This window comes from Lycium barbarum, chromosome 6 (assembly GCF_019175385.1).
Source record: "Lycium barbarum isolate Lr01 chromosome 6, ASM1917538v2, whole genome shotgun sequence".
Lineage (NCBI taxonomy): Eukaryota > Viridiplantae > Streptophyta > Magnoliopsida > Solanales > Solanaceae > Lycium > Lycium barbarum.
Window position 1 is genome coordinate 9,917,795 of NC_083342.1, and position 21,797 is coordinate 9,939,591.

At 37.1% G+C, this 21,797-nt stretch overlaps 1 pseudogene; it reads left to right on the plus strand.

Moving 5' to 3' along the window:
* Nucleotides 1–43: 43 nt before the first annotated feature.
* On the plus strand, nucleotides 44–1,707 carry LOC132643770 (large ribosomal subunit protein eL30-like; annotated as a pseudogene).
* Nucleotides 1,708–21,797: the final 20,090 nt, after the last annotated feature.

A 21,797-nucleotide genomic window follows, 5' to 3' on the forward strand; every position in this document is an offset into this window, starting at 1 on the left:
CTGGTTTCAATAGAGTGACTACTCTTTTGTTTCGGATGAGCCAATGCAGCAGGGGCCTTTTACTTCACAAACTCTCATGCCATTACGCCTTCCCAACCCAGGCGGTTCAGTTGCAGTATTGTTTTATCGTCACATCCTTCTACAGGTATGATTATCAGTTCCTTCTCCTTTCGTCATTACTCATGTATGTGATGATATTTGGATTGGTAATATCGTACAACAACTACACGTCAGTCCTAAACTAGTTCGGTCGGTTATATGAATTTTCTCTTCTTTTAAACTCAACTCATGTCATCATCTTCAAAATACGTTTGTTTCCAGCATTGTAGAGAGTTGTATTGACTATGGTGTAACATCGGTTTCTAAATCTTGCTTTGGTAAATTACAGGAAAAACTTATCACCATTGCCAACAACTGCCCTCCACTCAGGAAGTCTGAGAGTATTATGCTATATTGGACAAGGTTGGAGTCCACCACTACAACGGAAGTAAGTACATCTTTTTGCGTGCATGAACAGTATGGTTTTAGATGTCTGAACTGTTATTTCAAATGTTATTAGATATCGTTTGCTGCTTCGACTGAGAGAATGTCAATAAATAAGCTACTTCCTACTGTTGAAAATGTTCTAATTAAAGTTTCTTCTGATGACTTCTTGGGTTAAGAAAAGAAAATGCCTCGTCATTGATTATATGTGATTTAAAAAACATAGTTCCTACTTTCTAGTAATAGTTGGATAGGCTTTACGGAACTATATTACGAAGCCTGAGCAATCAAGGGTGTACAACGCAACAAAAAAAGATATTGATTCTGGAGATTTTCGTAAGAGTTTGTTTGCGGGTAAGAATATCTTTTTTCTTAATTTTTTTTGTTGGTGTGGTGCTCATGCATTCTTTTGTGAGCTCTTGTCCATGTACCTTTAGTCCAGAAAAGGAATATTCCGTTTGTTTCTATTAAGGTGAAGAATAAGTTTACAACTGCCTTAGGGATTTGGTTTAGTGGTAAGGACTCAAAAACAATGTGCGGGTTAGGGTAACGTACACAAACTCCTTTTGGTGGTTGCTGATGTATAACCTTTTGATTCAATGGGCTATCTGTATACATCTCTTATCCAAGGGCAAGAGTGTGTGTCTCCTTTTCATGGGATTAAATTAACCTGAATAGAAAATCACATTTTGTGACATTTTCCATTTTAAGCCCATGAATTACTCAAGTGATCATCAGTTCCTTCTCGTTAAGTCATTACTCGTGTATATGATATGATGATCTTTGGATTGGTAGTATCACGAAAGTTCTGAAATTATGTGCTGATATCTCTTTTCTTATTTCAGACAATGTAGATTTGGGTACAGCTTGTGGTAAATACTACAGGGTCTGTCGCCTCAGCATCATTGACCCCAGTGAGATTTCACTCAACTTATTTTAGCGTTGTTTGACTATCCTTAGAAAAAAGTTTTACTGATTGTAGTATTTTTAACTCTTCAGGTGATTCTGACATCATTAAGAGCATGCCTGGTGACCAGTGAGGATGCATGTCGTTCTGAATATTGGAAAACTGGCCATTGTCTTTTCTATAAGAATAGCTAGTGTAGATGATAATTTTACTTTATTGTGGTAACTAGCAAGATAATGTTGATGGTATTGGAATCAAGTTTTTTGACATTTACTTCATGGACAATCATTTGTTGTGCCATATTTTACACTTAATTTTCTGAGTAGTTTTTTGAATGTGCTGTTGGGAAATAATGATCCCGCCCAAGAATAATATCCACGTTAAATAACAAGAATCAGATAATAACAAGGACACCAATTTCTTAACGTGGAGATAAAAATACAATACACGAGAGGAGCAATACAATACCACTATAATGAGAAATATTACAATTTGATAGTCTCAAAAGATTATACCACACTAAATAAAAACAACACTCTTTATTTTAGACACCTAACTATAATACCTGCTCACACACTCTAGACACCTCACTATAGCACCTGCTCACACACTCTAGACACCTCACTATAACACCTGCTCACACACTCTATTTTTCTTCACAGACTATTTTCTATCACAGTCTGTGAAATGCTCTCAACTCTCAATATAATTCTCTCTGTTGCTCTCACGTTTTGGTGTGTAGAATTGTGAGGAGAGTGCCTCTATTTATAGCACAAGGCATGACAAGAAGAACCAATCAAAATTGGTTTACGCAAGTTGCCAATTTGCAAATTGCCTTCACGTAACTTGTTTCTAATGGGCACATGGTCACCACTAAGTTCAACCAATCATCTTTGTTCCTTTTTTTTTTATTTCATTTATTGGGTCTCACAAATCTCCCTCTTAATTTTGAATTTTCCGTTTCATTCCAAGACTTGATCTTAATCTCTAAAAGTCTTCGAACTTGAGAGGCTTTGTAAAGATATCCGCAACTTGATCATGAGATTTCACATACTTGAGTTCTACCTCCTTTTTGGCAATGCATTCTCTAATGAAGTGATACCTTGTGTCAATATGCTTGCTTCGATCATGATACACCGGATTCTTAGCAAGTGCTTGCGCCGATTTGTTGTCAATGCAAATCATCGTGGCTTGAATTTGTGGTAAATTTAGCTCCTTCAACAATCTTCTCAGCCAAATAGCATGACGCACATGATGTTGATGTCACATATTCCGTCGAGAGAGTAACAATGGATTGTTTCTTTGAACTCCATGAAACAACACAATCACCCATGAAAAACACAAAACCAGTTGTGCTTTTTCTATCATCAATATCTCCCGCATAATCACTATCACAAAATCCCACAAGGTTAAAGTCATTAGAAGAATTATAAAACAGCCCAATGTCTATCGTACCTTTTAGGTAACGAAGAATTCTTCTAGCGACCTTCAAGTGAGTGGAGGTAGGAGCTTCCATGAAGCGACTTACTACTCCAACTGCGAAGAGTATATTTGGCCTCGTACAGGTCAAGTACCTTAGACTTCCCATGAGACTTTTGAACATAGTAGAGTCCACCTTTTCTCCATCATCAAATTTTGACAACTTTGTTCCACTCTCTATTGGGGTATTCACGGGATTGCAATCGAACATGTTAAACTTCTTAAAAATCTCCTTTGTATGGCTTTCTTGAGATACGAAGATGCCTTCCTCCATTTGCTTCACTTCTAGGCCTAAGTAATATGACACGAGCCCTATGTCCGTCATCTTGAACTCAAGGGATATAGCTTTCTTGAAAGCTTCAAACAAACTTGGGTTATTACCCGTCAGAATAAGATCATCAGCATAAACACAAACAAGCAGAATATCTCCATTTGTATGAACTTTAATATAAAGAGCATATTCATGGAGACATCAAGTAAACCCAGTGTCTTGGAAATACTTGTCGATGTGACTATTCCACGCTCGTGGAGCTTGCTTTAATCCATATAAAGCTTTCTTCAGCTTCAACACTTTATCTTCATGGTTTTCGACCAAAAATCCCAATGGTTGCTCAACGTAGACTTCCTCTTGAAGATATCCATTCAAGAATGCCGACTTGACATCTAGTTGACGGATTTTCCACTTCATTTGCGCCGCCAAGGAGATCAGTAGACCAATCATCTCAATGCGGGCAACAGGTGCATAGACTTCCTCATAGTCAATGCCTTGCCTTTGTTTGTAGCCCTTAACCACAAGTCTTGCCTTGTATCTTTCCACCTCTCCATGGGCATTCTTCTTTGCCTTGTATACCCATTTGACACCAATTACTTGATGACCCTTGGGAAGAGTTGTTAATTCCCAAGTGTTGTTTTTCTCTATTGCCTTGATCTCCTCCTCCATGGCTTGTCTCCACCTTTTATCCGTAACAGCTTCATCAAAACCTACTGGTTCGCTGTCAGCAAAGAGACAATACGAAAAATCAAAATTAGTAACTTCTTTTGTATCATCATAGAGCTCTTGGATGCTCCTCAGCCTCAGTGGCCTTTCACTTGAACCTTCTTGAGAAGAAGGAGATGCAACATTTGCTGGAGAAGAAGGTGGGGTTGCATCTTGTACAGGTGTCATGGTCTCCTTCTCTTCATCATCTCCAAAATATGGAAGAAAATCATATGTCCTTTCTTCCTGAGCCTCCCAATTCCATGTCGCTTCTTCATAAAATTCAACATCACGACTCACCACCACTTTGTTATTGCTTGGGTTGTATAACTTGTAGCCTTTTGAATTTGTCTCATAGCCAACAAACACATGCTTGACACTCCGATCATCAAGTTTCGCTCTCCCTTGATGTGGCACATAAGCATAGGCTATGCTTCCAAATATTCTCAAGTGCTTGACACTTGGCTTTCTTCTGCTCCATGCTTCCTGAGGTGTTTGGTCTCTAACATTTCTTGTTGGAGACCTGTTGCTCAATACACTGCACAAGAAACAGCCTCGGCCCAAAATTCTTCTGGCATATCTTTAGCTTTCAGCATACATCTAGCCATATTAAGAATTGTTCTATTCTTTCTCTCCGCAACTCCATTTTGTTGGGGTGAATAAGGTACCGTTAGAGGGCGACGAATTCCATGAGATTGACAAAAGTCATTAAATTCTTTTGAAGTGAATTCGCCTCCTCTATCGGACATTAAAGCTTTTATTTCATAGTCACTCTATTTTTCTACAAGTGCTTTAAAAATTTTAAATGCAACAAAAGCATCTGATTTTTGCTTCAGGAAATACACCTAAGTCTTTCTACTGAAATCATCAATAAAGAGCAGAAAGTATTTACTTTTACCAGAAGATGGTGGATTGATTGGCCCACATACATCTGTATGAACAAGCTGGAGTGGCTTGATTTCTCTTGACGTGGCCTCTTTTAGAAAACTCCTCCTTGCCTGTTTTCCAAGAAGACAAGCTTCACACAACTGATTGGGATGGTTGATTGAAGGAATCCCATGTACCATGTTCTTTTCTCCCATTGATTTGAGCGCTTCAAAATTCAAGTACCCAAAACGCATTTGCCAACACCATGATTCATCTTGTACATTAGCCTTCAAACATTTTGCATCAATCGTCTTAAGATTCAAAGAAAATAATATATTCTTTGCCATTCGCACTTTTGGGATTAATTTTCCACTTGAATCTCTAAGCCAAAGATGCATATTCTTCAAATGAATATCATATTCTTTTTCAAGAAGTTGGCCCAAACTCAAGATATTACTTTTCAATTTTGGCACATAATAAACATCTTGAATTAACTTGTGGCCACCATCTTTACAGGAGATCAGAATTGTACCTTTTCCTTCGATTTGTACCTTTGAAGTGTCTCCAAAGGACACGTTTCCTGTTACCTTCTTGGTGAGCTCCACAAACATATCTCTGCATCCACACATGTGGTTACTTGCTTCATTATCAAGGTACCACGAACTGCAATCATCTTTATCGTCTTCTTTGAGTACCATTAACAATGTTGACTCATCTTCTTCTTTCTTGTCGTTAACAAGGTTAGCTTTCTCTTCAACATTACTATGACATTCCCAAGAGTAATGTCCATATTTATGGCAATTATAGCACTCAATTTTAGATTTATCATACCTCGTTTCGTTGGTACCTTGATAATAGCCACGTCCCCTTCCTCCTTTTTGTCCATGACCACGACCTCTAAATGGTTGTTGGCTTCTCCTTTCATTGTTAAAGGTGTTGCCAATGCTCCTTCCTCTTCCATGAGTACCACGACCTCTTCCTCGTCCATTTCATCTATAACTCTTTTCACCTCCAAAATTTTTGAAGGATGCCTGAGTTTTCAGAAGTGCCTCCAGTGGCTCTTCTTGTCTCCTTTTAATCTTCTCTTCGTGGGCTTGTAAAGAACCCTCCAATTGCTCTACCATCATAAAGTCTAAATCTTTAGACCCCTCAATATCACACACCACATAATCAAACTTTGGTGTTAAAGAGTGAAGGATCTTTTCTACCATACGCACATCATCTACTTCCTTCTCGTATCTTTTTAACTGATTTACAACAGCCATCACTCTTGAACAGAAATCCGAAATGGATTCGGATTCTTTCATTTTTAAAACTTCAAAATCAGCCCTTAGAGTTTGAAGTTTTATCTTCTTTACTTTATCAACACCTTGGAAAGAATTTTGTAATTAAAATCTCCCAAGCTTCCTTTGAGGTGGTTGCATCGGCCACCTTCTCGAACATGCCATCATCCAAACATTGGTGGATGAGAGTGAGGGCTTGTTGATCTTTCTTCATTGTCTTTGTCAAGATATCTTTTTCATTTTGAGACAGAGTCTCCTCATTATCAGGTTTTGCATACCCTTTGTCTACAATATCCCAAACATCTTAGGAGCCAAGAATGGCTTTCATTCGTAGACACCATTTTTCATAATTTTCTTTTGTGAGACGGGGGTACTCAATGACAGTGGACTATTATTTGTCATAGTTCTGATACCACGTTGTTGGGAAATAATGATCCCGCCCAAGAATAATATCCACGTTAAATAACAAGAATCAGAGAATAACAAGGACACCAATTTCTTAACGTGGAGATAAAAATACAATACACGAGAGGAGAAATACAATACTACTATAATGAGAAATATTACAACTTGATAGTCTCAAAAGACTATATCACACTCAAAGAAAACAACACTCTTTATTTTAGACACCTTACTATAACACCTGCTCACACACTCTATTTTTCTTCACAGACTATTTTCTATCACAGTCTGTGAACTGCTCTCAACTCTCAATATAATTCTCTCTGTTGCTCTCACGTTTTGGTGTGTAGAATTGTGAGGAGAGTGGCTCTATTTATAGCACGAGGCATGACAAGAAGAACCAATCAAAATTGGTTTACAATCTGCAAGTTGCCAATTTGCAAATTGCCTTCACCGTAACTTGTTTCTAATGGGCACATGGTCACCACTAAGTTCAACCAATCATCTTTTTTCCTTTTCTTTTTATTTCATTTATTGGGTCCCACATGTGCAAATTCCTTGGAAATACTTTTCTCATGTCAAGGAGATTAAGGGGTCGTTTGGTATAATGGATAAGCAAAAATAGTCTTGGGATAAAAATTTAGTACCATCTTGTCCCACGTTTGGTTGGGATAAAACCACGGGATAACTAATCCCGGGATTAGTTATCCAGGGATTAGAGTGTTATTTTATTCCACATAGAGGGTGGAATAACAATCCCGAGATTAGTTATCCCGGGATAACTTGTTCCTCAACCAAACGAGCCCTAACAGTTTATATATAACCAAACAAGTTTATTCATGTAGTATAATTTTCGGGGGATGCAAATGGACCCCTTGACTTCACTTAGCTCTGATACTGACGTATATAATCTGCTACAACTTTGTTAAATTATTTGAAAGTTAACAGGTGCTATATGATACTTGCTAATCATATCATAGTTATCATAGTGGGAAGCTCCTATCTCTAAAGTCAGTTTACCATTTTACCCTTACAATAAATTAAAATCTAATTAAATAGGAGTATTATTTTGCCCCTTAAATAAAAAAAAAAACCTCAATTGAATTATATGAATTGAACCAGATGAATTTAAAGGTACTTTATTGCTCACAGGAAAATTAGATATGAAGTGTTGTACTAATACATTAATGCTTCTATACAATTCAATGAATCCAGGGGCGAAGGCATCTGTTTTTCATTTATTTATACCCACAAACTTTTATCATCATTATCATAAAGACTCATTAAGGGCTTTGTTTTGCATTGTTCCTTTATTATCAACAGAAAAATCATTTAACTATAAATAACAATCTATAAATAAATGAATTATTCTTTCAAATTAACAATTATTCTCTTCATTGCAATGCAAAAATATGGAGAAATTGAAAAGTTCCATTGAGAAATTCAAAATAGACTTAATTCACTTGACTAATTTAATAAATAATTTGAGGAGACGATTCCAACTGAACTAAGTAGCAATTTTAGCATTTAATACTAATCTTTTCAGGTGCCAAAAAGGTTGGAAGTAGCATGCACTTCTTTAATTAATCACACTATCAATGCATATGTAACTGGTAGAAAGGAAGCTAGAAAGATTCATTATGAAAATAATTTGAAAAAGTTACATATGTCCAGAAGGTGAGTGGATGGTTTCAATTTTTTTAATTTTTACAATATAATCTCTTCTGTTAATGCGATTACTTCTTCTTGGTTAACATGTGCAGTTTCAGGCGTACTTAATGAAGCATAACACTTGGTAGCTTATTATTTCGTATTTTTAGATTTCGGATTAATCTTTAACTTGAAGTACTATATATGTCATTACAGTAGCATCAAGTTTGCAAGACTTTCTAACTTCTATTTAGTTGTTACTTTTTTGTATGCATTGATTTTTTATTTTTAGCTCAAAGAAAGTTCAAAAACACATGTAATATTTAAATTATATCATTTATAATACAAAGTTTGTATCAAGTATTCACGATAAACGTGCAGCGCACGTTCCCAGCGACTAGTATCAATAAAATGCTTAGCATGGAAAATATAGAGTTATACATACTTTTCTTCCTTTTCCTTTTTGAGTGAAGTGATCGTAAGATTGATATCTCTCCTTCTCTAAAGAGATTACCTTACTGATCATTAAAACCCATTGGGTTATTTACAACCAAATCAATTTCCAACTTATAAAACCCGGGTCATTTGCACTTCGGTCCCTATTTTGTGCTGGTCTTGAATTTTTCCTTCAAAATTGAACTTATGACATAAGTTACACATCATATCATGCACAAGTTCAATTTGGAAGTGCAAGAATTAAAGACCAGCCCATTTGAAGGGTAAAAATTAAGGAATAACTACATAGCTTAACTAACTCTAATACATGTTTATATTTAGTAGCTATAGTGTAGACTAATTACATCTCATAGCTAAGAGTAATATGTTAAATACAATTAATAGCTACATATATATTTAAAGTAGAATACTCTATTTTTATTATTTATAAAAAAATTTCCTGCTTTTTCTGATCGGGTGATGGACAACCGCCGGAGCTCCGGCGAACGAGCTCCGGCCAACAACGATGATGCCACAAGGACGCGGGAGCTCCATATTCGACCCTGACCACCACCAGATCTAACGCCGACTGCTTCCACTGAATCCACCAGATCTGAAGCAAAGAGCCTCAGATGACGGACTTCCTCTGTCACTGCTAGCTCCGGCGGGGTCGCAGCGATGGGACAACTCGATGACTACGATGATAAAGGAAAACTCTTTCCCGTTGCCGTCATGTCGTCATCGCCGTAGTCCTCTCTAGCCGTCTTCACTAACCTCTCTAGTCATCGCCGTTGTAGATTTGAGCAGCAGTGTATACACTGTATGTGTGAGAAAAGGCCATAAATAGTCCCTTATCTATGGGAGTAGGTCCCTTAACTATGCACTTACCGGTTTTAGTCCCTTAACTATTCAAAAACTTATCAAATTTGGTCTCCATTTATTTTTTTTATACAAACAGCATACAAACTCATAAAACTTCGTGTGATTAATCGTTAAACTATTCCTCAGACCTATATTTCTCTCTCCCTACTTCTTTTTCCTCAAGTTCATTCTTTAACCTCAACTTTTTCCTCAAGTTCTCTCTCGCGTTTTGTAACTGACGGACTGCGTCGATTAAAACCGACGGAAAACCGACCTAGTCCATCGGTTTTGTTAAAAAAAATAATTAAAAAAAAAACCGACGTGTTTTTTTTTTTTTTTTTTATGAAATTAAAGAATGAGGTGTAGGAACTTGGAATCGAACCCGGGTATGTTCCTTGGCATTAAAGGGCTTTACCACTAGACCACTGATATTTTTTGTTCTACTTACATTGATTTAATTTATACAGTTTTTTCGCTCTAAAAACTGACGGAGTCCATCTCCGTCGGTTTTTTTTTAAATAAAAATAAAAATAAAAAAAAAACCGAAGGACTCCATCGGTTTATTTTAGAAAATAATATATAAAATAATAATATTTTTTTTGTGCATTTTTGTGCAAAAAATAACCGACACAGTCCGTCGGTTTTCTTACAAAAAATGATTTAAAATTATTGAAAAACACGACGGAATCCGTCGGTCTTTCCGTCGTTTTTTACCAGTTTTTTACAGTGTTTGAGAAGAATGGTTACAGAAATTTTGTGCCTGAGTTTGTCTTTTCGAATTTTAGAGACTCGAGAGCGACACCAGTGCCAAAATGCTCCTTTTTTTTTTAAACAAGAGGAACTTGAGGAAAAAGAAGCAGGGAGAGAGAAATATAGGTCTGAGGAATGGTTTAACGATTAATCTCACGAAGGTTTATGAGTTTGTACGCTTTTTGTATAAAAAAATTGACTGGGACCCAATTTGATAAATTTTTGGATAGTTAAAGGACTAAAACCAGTAAATGTATAGTTAAGGGACCATTTTAGACCTACCCCCATAGATAAGGGACTATTTATGGCCTTTTCTCCTGTATTTGTTGTATACAATGTTTTTCGCCGCCACAATCGCGCCGGAGCAACGACGGAGCTCCAGATCTATAACTTTTCCGGCAGATCTAGCGATTGTATTCACTTTTTTGTTAAGTTTTTAGATTGTATTCATATTTTTAGGGTGTATTTATTAATTTTTGGTGTATCTATGTATTTATGTATTCAATTTTACTCGTTGTATGCATGAATACAGCGAGCCCGTTTATGAATACAGATAGTCATTTCATGAATATAGTGGGAAAAAAATCATTGTATTCATGAATACTGCGGGAAAAAAAAAATGAATACAAGGACGCGCTTACATGAATACAATAAGTTAGTAGCTGACTTTAGCTACATGTTTGCTACGATTAGTAAATATGTAACATGTAGCTTCCAGGCTTAAATAAGCCTTCTAAGTTCTAAGTTAGTTATTTATGAAATTTTCCCAAATATTAAAGACCAGTCCATTGAAGAATCTATCCTCCACGTCCTTTTCGAATGCTACATTGCTAATAAATTCAGGATGGCTTTGGGCCTTAACCTTCACTCCATCATCTCTAATGATTGACTGCATGACATCAAAAATCTTCATATACCTCTACATAATAATCTTTGGAGTTGGTCAGAATTTTCACCTTTCGCCCTGTGGCACATTTGGCTCAACTGTAACCAAAATATTCTTAAAATATAAGCCCACTAAGGGGTTTGGGGAGGGAGAGTGTACGCAGACCTTACCCTAAATCGTGAGGCAGAGAGGCTGTGTCCGAAAGACTCTTGGCTCAAGTGCTACAAATCAAAACAGTTATGAATAAAGAGTATTGCGGTGCAATTAATTAGGAAACCATTACAAAACATACAGAACAAGACCAATAACACAAGGGAATAAAGATATCAGTAATAAAGATAAACAAACTACTGAATGGCGCTGGACTACCACCACGCCTACCCTACCTAACAACAAGATAACACTCGACTACCTACTAACCTTCAAGCCTAATCTGTCATCTCCATGCCCTCCTATCTAAGGTTATGTCCTCGGTAAGCCGAAGTTGCGCCATGTCATGTCTAATTACCTCTTATTAATTAATACTTCTTCGGCCTAACCCTACCTCTCCTCATACCCACCATATCCAACCTCTCACACTTCCTTACTGGTGCATCGGCGCTTCTCCTGTTCACATGCCCGAACCACCTCAGTCTCGCTTCTCTCATCTTATCCACCACAAATGCCACTCCCACCTTGTCTCGAATATCCTCATTTCTAATCATATTCTTCCTAGTATGGCCACACATCTATCTCAACATCCTCATCTCTGCTACTTGAAAATGCTTTTCCACCAATTAAATTTTTATGAGATTGCTCGAATATAAACAGACTACTAATGGTAGAAATGTCTCTCCAGTTCAGAAAGAGGTTATAATCAAATGGTCTTCCCACATCCTGTTTATTACAAGTTGAATGCAGAGGCAAATTTATGATTTCTAGATAATGCGTACAATACTAAAAAGAAAAGAAAAAGAAAAAAATGTATTAGGCGAGATAGATCCTTAGTCCTCTAGTTAAATAACTCAACTTTCAACTAAGTACACCACTTAACCTTTTTTCAACATAGGTGCTCAGAAGATAATATTATACCAATTTTAAAAAATATATACATAAAATACCTAATTCTACAAAGAGACCATGAATTTACGTGCCCCATAATTAACCTATAAATTTTCCCCCGTCTGAATGTTGATGGAACATTCTCTTCCTCTTCTAATTGTGGTGGAATTGGAATAGTCATAGGAAGACTCAAATGGTAATTGGATCACTGGCTATTGTAAAAAAGTACAAGTTCAAAATCACACAATGGGTGAACTATGCCAAGAAGTGGAGACAGACACCACTGAGGTAATTAAATTATTGAATAAGCCACAGCCTATTTATCAATCTCTTGTTCTTTCATGCCGAAAATTGTTGAAGAAATTGGAGAATTCAGTGGTGCGACACATTAGTGATTACGTTAATGCAAGTGCCTTTTATAACTTGATATATAGTATAAGATCTTTACTAACCAAAAAAGATAGTAAGACTGATATCTTTTTGTGTTATTTTTTAGGAGTTATTATGAGAGTGGCAACAAAGTAAAAAGATTCACAAGGGTTACATTTAAGGGAAAAGGACAGGGCAATAGCAGGAATGCCCTTATTATGGGGTGGTCTTTAAGTTTTGCCCTTCAAAATGGTGGTCTTTAGAGTTTGCCCTTTGCTAGGGACCGCTTGGTCACGGGTTCAAACCCCCACCCAGACGAAAATTAAAAAAAAAATCGCAAGGCATAAGTTCAGAAAACAGGCAAAGTTATAACTTTGCCAAAGGCAGAATTTGCAAATTCTGCCTTAAGGCAAAATTTGCAGGGGTAGAATTTGCATGGGGTAGAATTTGCAGAAATAGGCAGAATTTGCAAATTCTGCCCCGTGCAAGTTCTGCTTTTTTTTACAACTTCTGCCTTGCGAAAAAAATTTAAATTTTCACTGAGCGAGGGTTCGAACCCGTGATCAAGGGGTCCCTAGCGAAGGGCAAACCTTAAAGACCACCAATTTGAAGGGCAAAACTTAAAGAACACCCCAAATGAAGGGCAATCCACGCAAAAAAAAAAAAAAAAAAAAAAAAAAAGGACTCTAGGCAATTTGCAGGATTGCCCTTTGCTGGAGGTGGTCTTTGATTTTTACCCCTTAAAATGGTAGTCTTTAAATTCTGCCCTTTAGGCAGAATTTCTACCTCAAGGCAGAATTTTGCAACCTCTGCCTCGCGAAAATTCGCAAGATTTTTTTTTACTGAGTTGGGGTTCAAACCCACAACCTCAGGGTGTTAGACGAGGGACAATACTTAAAGACCACCAATTTGAAGGGCAAAAATTAAAGACCACCCCAAATGAAGGGCAATCCACGCAAAAAAAAAAAAAAAAAAAAAAAAAAAAAAAGCACTGTGTGTCCAGTGGTCCAAAGTAATGCCACATTTGGCAAATATTTGGGCCTAATACCCCCAGGAGTCCGCTTGTCCCAAAATAATGCCAAAAAATGGCCGGTCGGTCCAAAATAATGCCAAGCAGCCCAGCGCTTTAAAAAAAAAATAAAGTCAGACTTTTTGTGGTGATTAAAAGTCGCCACTAAAGGCTTGCTACAGAAAAATCAAGTTTTTTAGTGGCAATTAAAAAAGTCACCACTAAAGGTTAAATATCCCAAAACATGTATAATATGTGTATATTTAGTAAGAAATATCCCAAAATATGTATAAAATATGTATACTTAGTAGTATATACAAGAATGATATAGTTTATATACATATGCTGAAGGCACAATACATAAACAAGCCCTTTAACTTGGCGCAAGTTGGCAACTATGACCTTAAACTTTGCAAGTGCACAAGTAGGCACTTAAACTTGCCAAAAGTTGAACATATAAACACAAATGCTTATGTGGCGCTGACGTGGCACTGACATAACACTGAACATAATTATGTGCCACGTCAGCGCTACGTCAGCATTTGTGTCATGTTCGACTTTTGGCAAGTTTTAGTGCATACTTGTGCACTAGCAAAGTTTAAGGTCATAGTTGCTAGCTCACGCCAAGTTAAAGGGTTTGTTTATGTATTTTGCGTTGAAATTATATATACACTTTATATACAAGAATGACATAGTTTATATACATATACACTTTATATACAAGAGTGATACAGTTTATATACATATGTTGGAATTAATTATACACTTATTATACATAAATTATATGTTAATTATACATTTATTATACACATATTATACAATAATGATATGATAATTTTTTTTACATATATAATAATGATACATATTATATACCACAATGATACACCTTAGTGATTCATATTTTATGCAGTTTCTATACATTACATATAGGTACTGATACATATTTTTATCCACAAATGATACATATTATTTACAAAAATCACCTTAGAGTTTTTTGGGATATTTCTTACTAAATATACACATATTATACATGTTTTTGGATATTTAACCTTTAGTGGCGATTTTTTAATTGCCATTAAAAAGCCTGATTTTCTGTAGCAGGCCTTTAGTGGTGATTTTTTTTTTTTTAAAAGCGCTTGGACTGTTGGACCAGCCAACCTTTAGTGGCGACTTTTTAAATCTTAAGTCACCTCAAAAGGCTTGCTACAGATTTTGGCTACCGGATGAGAATAGTTTATGGGCTAATTTTTGGGTTTGAGAATAGATGGGCCAGCGCGTGGGATTATTTATGGCCCAGCGGCCATTTGTGTCCTTTTCCCTACATTTAAAGGGTAAATACTTGACCGGAAACTTTTTTATCCGCTCCATTTAAAGGTGCATCTTTTTCATTTAGTGCTTCTTTAAGCAAAATGTTTGAGAGATCTACCTTATTAAGTATTTAAATCGGGTGTGAAATAACTTTTAATTTATTTAAAGATGTATCTTTTCATTTAGTGTATTCCTTACGTAAAGTATTTGAGAGATCAACCTTGTTTAGTTTCTATTTTCAAGGCGATTGTAATTACTTTACAGCTTATTTTTGAATAAGATCAGGAATGAATTTTTAAAAGTTATTGATTATATACCTGTTATTATTCCATTTTTGAAGTGGTAGTTGAAGCAACTTATTAAATCTAATCAACAGAAAAATATTTAATAAGTAGGGCTTTATATAAAATAATTTGATATATTCATAAATGATACTCCTACTATACTATATTAAGAGAGTTACTTCTGCCTTCTAATATTAAGGGATCAATTGTTTTTTTAGTATGTAATTAATCTTTGAGTTAGCAAATCGATAACAATATGGAAAACTTATGTAGATTTAATTAGAAGAAAAAGAAATAAAGAGAGTAGATAAGACAATCGACGATCATTAGAGGAAAAAATCTAAAAAATATATTCCCATTTTTAATTAATTTAAAACATAAAATAAAACTGAATAACTCCACTTCATTTGTCACAATGATTATATTTGTTCGATATATTGATTTATCTAACCATAAGGTAAGCCGTAACCTACCTGGCAGCCGAGCAGGAGCCACTAACAATCAGACTTTCGCCTTGAAGTACTTAAAGTCTATCCATCATCGAATTCTAAGTTAGAAAATAGGAAGAACAATACCCACATTGCTAGGCTATCTTTTGAATAAAAAACAACTATGAAAAAGGGGAAAATGGGCCCACAAGGGTAAAATGGTTATTTCAAGAGTGAAATCGGTGACCCAACATTCTAAAAGTTCAAATCTACTATCCAATTGCTAGATTAACTCAAGAATAGGTCACATACATCATTCAAGTCAAAACCCCCAATTTGTGTGCAAACCCTAACTTTCAATCTTCAATTTCATCGACAATAATGGAAGATTCAGGCATATTAGTTACTAAATCAACAATTTCCATTCTTAGATTAGTCAAATACACCAACAAATCTCATTTAGAAGGACTAAAGCTCATTTAATAAAGAAACACCAAAACCCATCTTCCTTCTTAAGTTCTATGAATTTTCTATCATGGACTCATGCTTAAGGAATGCAAAAGAAAGAATTCAAGCTTAGGAACTTACCCTCAAGAGGAATCATCCAAGAATCTCCTCAATTCGCCTCCAAAGTGCTTAGGAACAAGAATTGAAGGAATGAGAAATAAAAGGGTTTCACTTAGCATTTATTAGGTTCTGGTCCGCGTCGTCCGCTGTAGCGATCCCTTGTCCGCCACAGCGGATGCGTGCCAGCGATCCCTTGTCTCGCTACCACGAGTCCGCCATAGCGGATCTTCGTCCGCTATGGCGACTCGCCACAATTATAACGACCCGTTTGGTCGTTTAGGCACTTTACCCTTTTTACCCTTGTTGACCCTTTCCCCATCGTCGTTGGAGTGTTTTTGACTTGTGGGGATATGTGGAATGGTCCCCGAGGTGATCGGGCGAGTCTTGGTTAATTTTGAGGAATTTTGAATTTTTTAAGTTGAATAAGTGAAAAATAGATGACGAAAAGTTGATTTTTGGGTAAACGTGCCCGTAATCAAATTTTAAAAGTTTTATTAGGTTCAGAATGTGATTTATGACTTAGTCGAGTCGTTGGTTCGGTTCCCGAGAGGTTTGGGTGTGATTTAGGTGGTTGGTGTCTGATAAACTAGCTTTTGAGATGATTTGGAGTTGACCATGGTCAAGACGGTCCCGTTTGAATGTTTTGAGAGTTCAAGCAGGTTCGTATGATGATTTTGGAATTTTCCACAAATTTGTAGATTTCGATGAGTTTTGGATGATTTTGGGTTGTATGGTGTTTGTCTCAGTTTCGACGTCGATTTGAGCAAAAAGGGTATCATATTGAGCAAACGACCTCCGTTTTGTGTTTTGCTTGAGCCATTAGATCTGTATAGTAATTTTGGAACTACAGCAACAAGAACCGTCGCATTTCATCGTCGTATGAGTGAGATATGGCCTTTTTACTTCAAATTGTTATTACTGGTTTCTCGTGCAAACTTTGTTCTTCGTGAACGCGAGGAGGTCCCGCGAATGAGAAGAAGGAATTTTGGGTTGACTGGTCAACACAAAAAATTTCTATTCGCAAAGGCGATGGTGCCCCGCGAAGGCGATGAGTAAAAAAATCACCTGGACAGTGTTTTAAATGGACAGATCGAACATTTTAGTATTTTGAGCATATTTTGAGTTCTACAACTCCGTTTGAGGTGATTTTCACGGCGTTTTCTAGTCTCAATGAGAGGATAAGTATATAACCTTTAATTTGGTGTTTTCCCATGATTATTTTCATTGTTTATAGTTTATATCCGCGTTTGGATTGTAGAAATTGGGGTTTTGAACCCAAAAGTTGAAAAGTGGTAAATCATGGATTTGAGGATCAAGATGATGGCCTTTTGAATGGGTTTTATGGATGTAGACTAATTAAGCTATGGGTAAACCAATTTTGAAATAAAATTCCAGTTTTGCCCTTGGGGGCTCGGGGTTACCTTTTTGGGTTCCGAATTAAAGTATAGCAATAAGGGTATCATTGGACTCGTTTGAACTCGTAGAGTACTATTTTGACTATATTGAACCCGATTCTTTAACGAAATTACAGTTTTTCCCTTATGGACCCGTTTTCCCTCTTTTACTTAGTTGATTTTAATTCAAACGAATGTATAGCAATATGGGTACTGTTGTTTCTCATTTCTAACTTAGAATTCTTTTATGGTTATAATTTGAGTATTTGGAGGCACTCCATAAAGGCAAAGCAAAGGTGTGATTGTTCGTGGCTCCTGCTCGGCTACTAGGTAGCTAGGTTACGACTTACCTTATGGTTAGACTTAGTAAAGCATATGTAGGGTTAGCGATTATCAGAGACAATATGTTACGCCTTTGGGTATAAAGTTGGGACGGATTACCTAGGTTGGTACTGTTGTTTGGTAATGGCTTTTTGCCTTATTGCGATCTATTTGGGTTGTTACTTTCTTATGATCTATTAGCTTGTTGCCACGTGTGTGATATTAGACTTGAAGTTTAGTCGTCTTATCATGATCATGAAATTGCTATCCCTCACTTATTGGGTATTATCTTGGATAGAGGAAAGAACTTGACTTGTTACTGATATCGAGAGATGTGTCCATGTGTGGCACAATTGATTTGATATGTTGTCATCATTCATTGATATTATGCAGTGCACTCATTTTCATCTTTCGTGGTACTCTAATATAAGCTGAGCTTGGTATTATTGTTGATTATGGCTTGTTTCCTTTTTATGATCTATTGGCTTATTGCCACGTGTGTGATACTAGACGTGATACTTGGTGACTTAGTCATGGTTGTGAATCCGTATCTCTCAGTTATTGGTTATTGACTTGTAAAGAAAAAAGAATTGATATTGATCTTGATATTGGGAAATGTGTCCATGTGTGGCACGATTGTCATTGATATACTCTTGTTGGCATTGATATCATGCATGCATTCATACACATATACTTAGATCGGGTTGCGTGTCGCAACATATATTGGACCGGGTTGCGTGTTCCGCAACATATATTGGACCGGGTTGCATGTTCCGCAACATATATTGGATCGGGTTGTACGTCGCAGCAGGTACATGGACTTCACGAGTCCCTTATGGGTCATGACTGTCGAGGCGTGGAGGTATCCGCCCGGAGCATGTGTGTATCATTGCATTGCATCGCTCGTGCATTCATATTTCATTCACTCATACATCTGATTCTGGTTGTGGTTATTTATTGTATTGTACGGTACGCGTGGACATTGACTTCCTGGTTGATTACTAATTTGAGATCGCCGATACATACTAGGGGATTGATGGACTCGAAGAGTAAAGAATTTCTCCTAGGCTATGACTTGAAGTTATGGAGTACTATTGTTGGTTGTACTGATGTTTGTGGTTATTCTGATGAATCGTGGGAAACTTGGCAGACTTGCATTTAGGTGCTTCACCTAGGCTATGATTCGTCTATTTGATCTTTATGTGTTTGAGTTGTTATTCTGGGACAGTGTGGTATTTATACTTGATTGAGAGTATGTCTATTCTTCATTCTCTTCCTTTATATATGTTAGCTAACTATTGTCAGCGTATGATGCCTACTGTAACGACCCGTTTGGTCGTTATAGTCTTTTAGGCATTTTCGCCTATTTTTTAGTATCGATCAGCTCATTTTTTACCCGAAGGGACCATTGGCACGCTTCCGGAGGTGTCTAGATCGGATTCGGGCAACTTGTGTGAAATATAGGCTTAAAAGTAAAAAATGGTTGACCCAAAGTTAACTTTTGGGTAAATGAACCTTTTTCAAAATTTTGTCGATTTCGAGAGGTTCGGATGGTCGTTTAGAACTTGTGTGTGTATTTGGTTCGGTTCCCAATGCACTTGGATGCATTTTGGTACTTGGGTTGGGAATTGAAACTAAGGCGTCGGCGGTTAACTCGGTCAACGAGACCTCCGTTAGGAATTTTGAGGTCGCGAGCGCGTTCGTAACATATTTTTGTGTAGGTCTGTGTATATGTTTTGTGAGCAGATGGCCTTGGGAATGGCTCGGGATTTCGATTGAAGACTTAGAAAAATCGGGGGATTCTGGTAACTAGTGCCCGCTATGGCGACACCATTGTCGTCCCAGCAGCACCGCTATTGCGGTGTGATGGCCGCTGGCGCGGCCATGCGTATTTTTGGCCATACCGCTATGGCGGCCTTATAGGCGTTGTTGTGGCACCGTTACCGCCGTGGTGGTGACGGGCCAACTATTTTCATTAAGTGTGATTCAAATAAGCCTTAGACCCTCATTATTTTCCACTTCGAAACTAAAGCCTTGGGGAACAGTTCTTGGAGATATTTTAGAGGCATTCTTGGAGGTAAATCTTGCCCATTCCCTTACTCTTCCTTAATCACAATCCTCCAAGATTTCCCCTTCCCTTTAATAACCCCTTAGTGATGGAAGTTGAAAAAGGGTTTTGATGAACTTTTCCCTAGGCTCATGTATGAGGAAATTGATGATGTTTATGATAGATCTTGACGAATCTAAGCTTATTAATCATATATCTTCCATTTCTAGTGTTGAATTTTGGAATCGAAGACTTAGGGTTTATACCCAAATTAGGGGTTTTGCTTGAAATTAGAAATTAGGTCAATCTTTGAGTTAAATCAGCAATCAGTGGTTGTTTTATGATTACCTAGTGCTTAATTTGATACTTTTCTTCCGAATTTTCCGTTTTCCCCTTGTGGGCCCGTTTTCCCTAATTTCTAGGGTTGGAATTGACCTAAAATGAATAGTAAAAATATTAGTATCATTCTTCCTGATTTCTAATTTAGATTTCGATTATGCTTAGAACATTTTGGTTCTGAGGTTCAGCGGAAAGGCAAGGCAAAGGAGTGAGTTGTTGGTGTTGCGGTTGGGCCATCCAGGTAGGTTATGGCTTACCTTTGGTTAGACTTCGTATAATAAAGAACATATTTAGATTATATTGTCGAAGACAGTATGTGAACCTTCGGGTATGAAGTCGGGTTGGATATTGCCTTAGGTTGGGCCTTGTTATGTGTTGGGACTAGCCATCCTGTTATGTGTGCTTAATTGCTCTATTTTGCCGGTTTGATGCTGTGAGTCGTTGGTAGATATTGAATTCTGTTTTATCATCTTGATTATGATATAGTTGACATGCCCACAGTTGGTAATTGTACTTGGATATGTTGTTGGCGTATCCACTGTTGGTACTTGTGATTCGGTTACATTATTGGCATACCCACTGTTGGTACTTGCGATTCAGTTGCATTGTTGGCATACCCACTGTTGGTAATCGTGATTCGGTTATATTATTGGCATACCCACTGTTGGTATTTGTTATTCGGATATATCGTTGGTACTTGTGATATTGAGTATGATTATTGATGTGATTCACACATTGCACGCACTCTCATTTTTATGATATACTGTTGAGATATTAATGATATTTGATGAATACTTGATGAGTTGGACTCAGTTTTACTTGAGTGACGTGAGGCGGCCGATGTCCGATGTTCATTCCGGAATCTTTAATTGAGTGAAATTGATATTTGATAAAACTCTTTTACTTGAGTGACGTGAGATGGCCGATGTCCGATGATCAATTTCGAAATCGTTGTTGCATGGCCGATATCCGATGTTAGTTCCAGAATCGTTGTTAGTGCATGAATGTCGTGGGTCCCCTAGGGTGGTACCGGTGAGAACCCCCCGTGGGCAAAGATCCGGGGTCCCGTCTGTCTATTGGGAAAATATCCGGGATGGGTGTCACTTAGAAATCGCGAGTCACACTGGGTTGTGTTACTGATACGTCGATATTTCTATTAGGAATACATGTGTACACCACATTTGCATGGCATTGCATCGCATTCATACCATTATTGCGTTGCATTGCATTATGACTTGATTTGAGATGTTTGGTGTTGTATTATGATGTTGGATTGGATATATTCGGACTTGGCACATTTGGGATTAGATGCTTTACGTAGGTGATGACGAATAATTGGAATCGATTGTATTGTCTTATACTTGCTGGTTTATTTGCTTATCTACTTTATTATCTGAATTGTGCTAGCTATGCTTAGTCGGCCGATGATGCCTACCAGAACTATTGTATGTACTGACCTGCACTTGCTGCATTCTTTTATGAATGCCGAGTATCAGGTCGGATCCACTTCTGTGACGCGTGGCTGATCGTCGCTTTAGCTTTCTCTTGAGTTTCCAGGGTGAGCATGGCCATTCGCTGCCTTGAAGACTTTCTATCTTTATGTCCTATTCTATTTAGAGACATATACGTTTTATGTATTAGTATTCCGGATTGTATTATTTCCCTTTAGATGCTCTTGTGTTATTCAGACTAGACCCTGGGGGTGTTTATT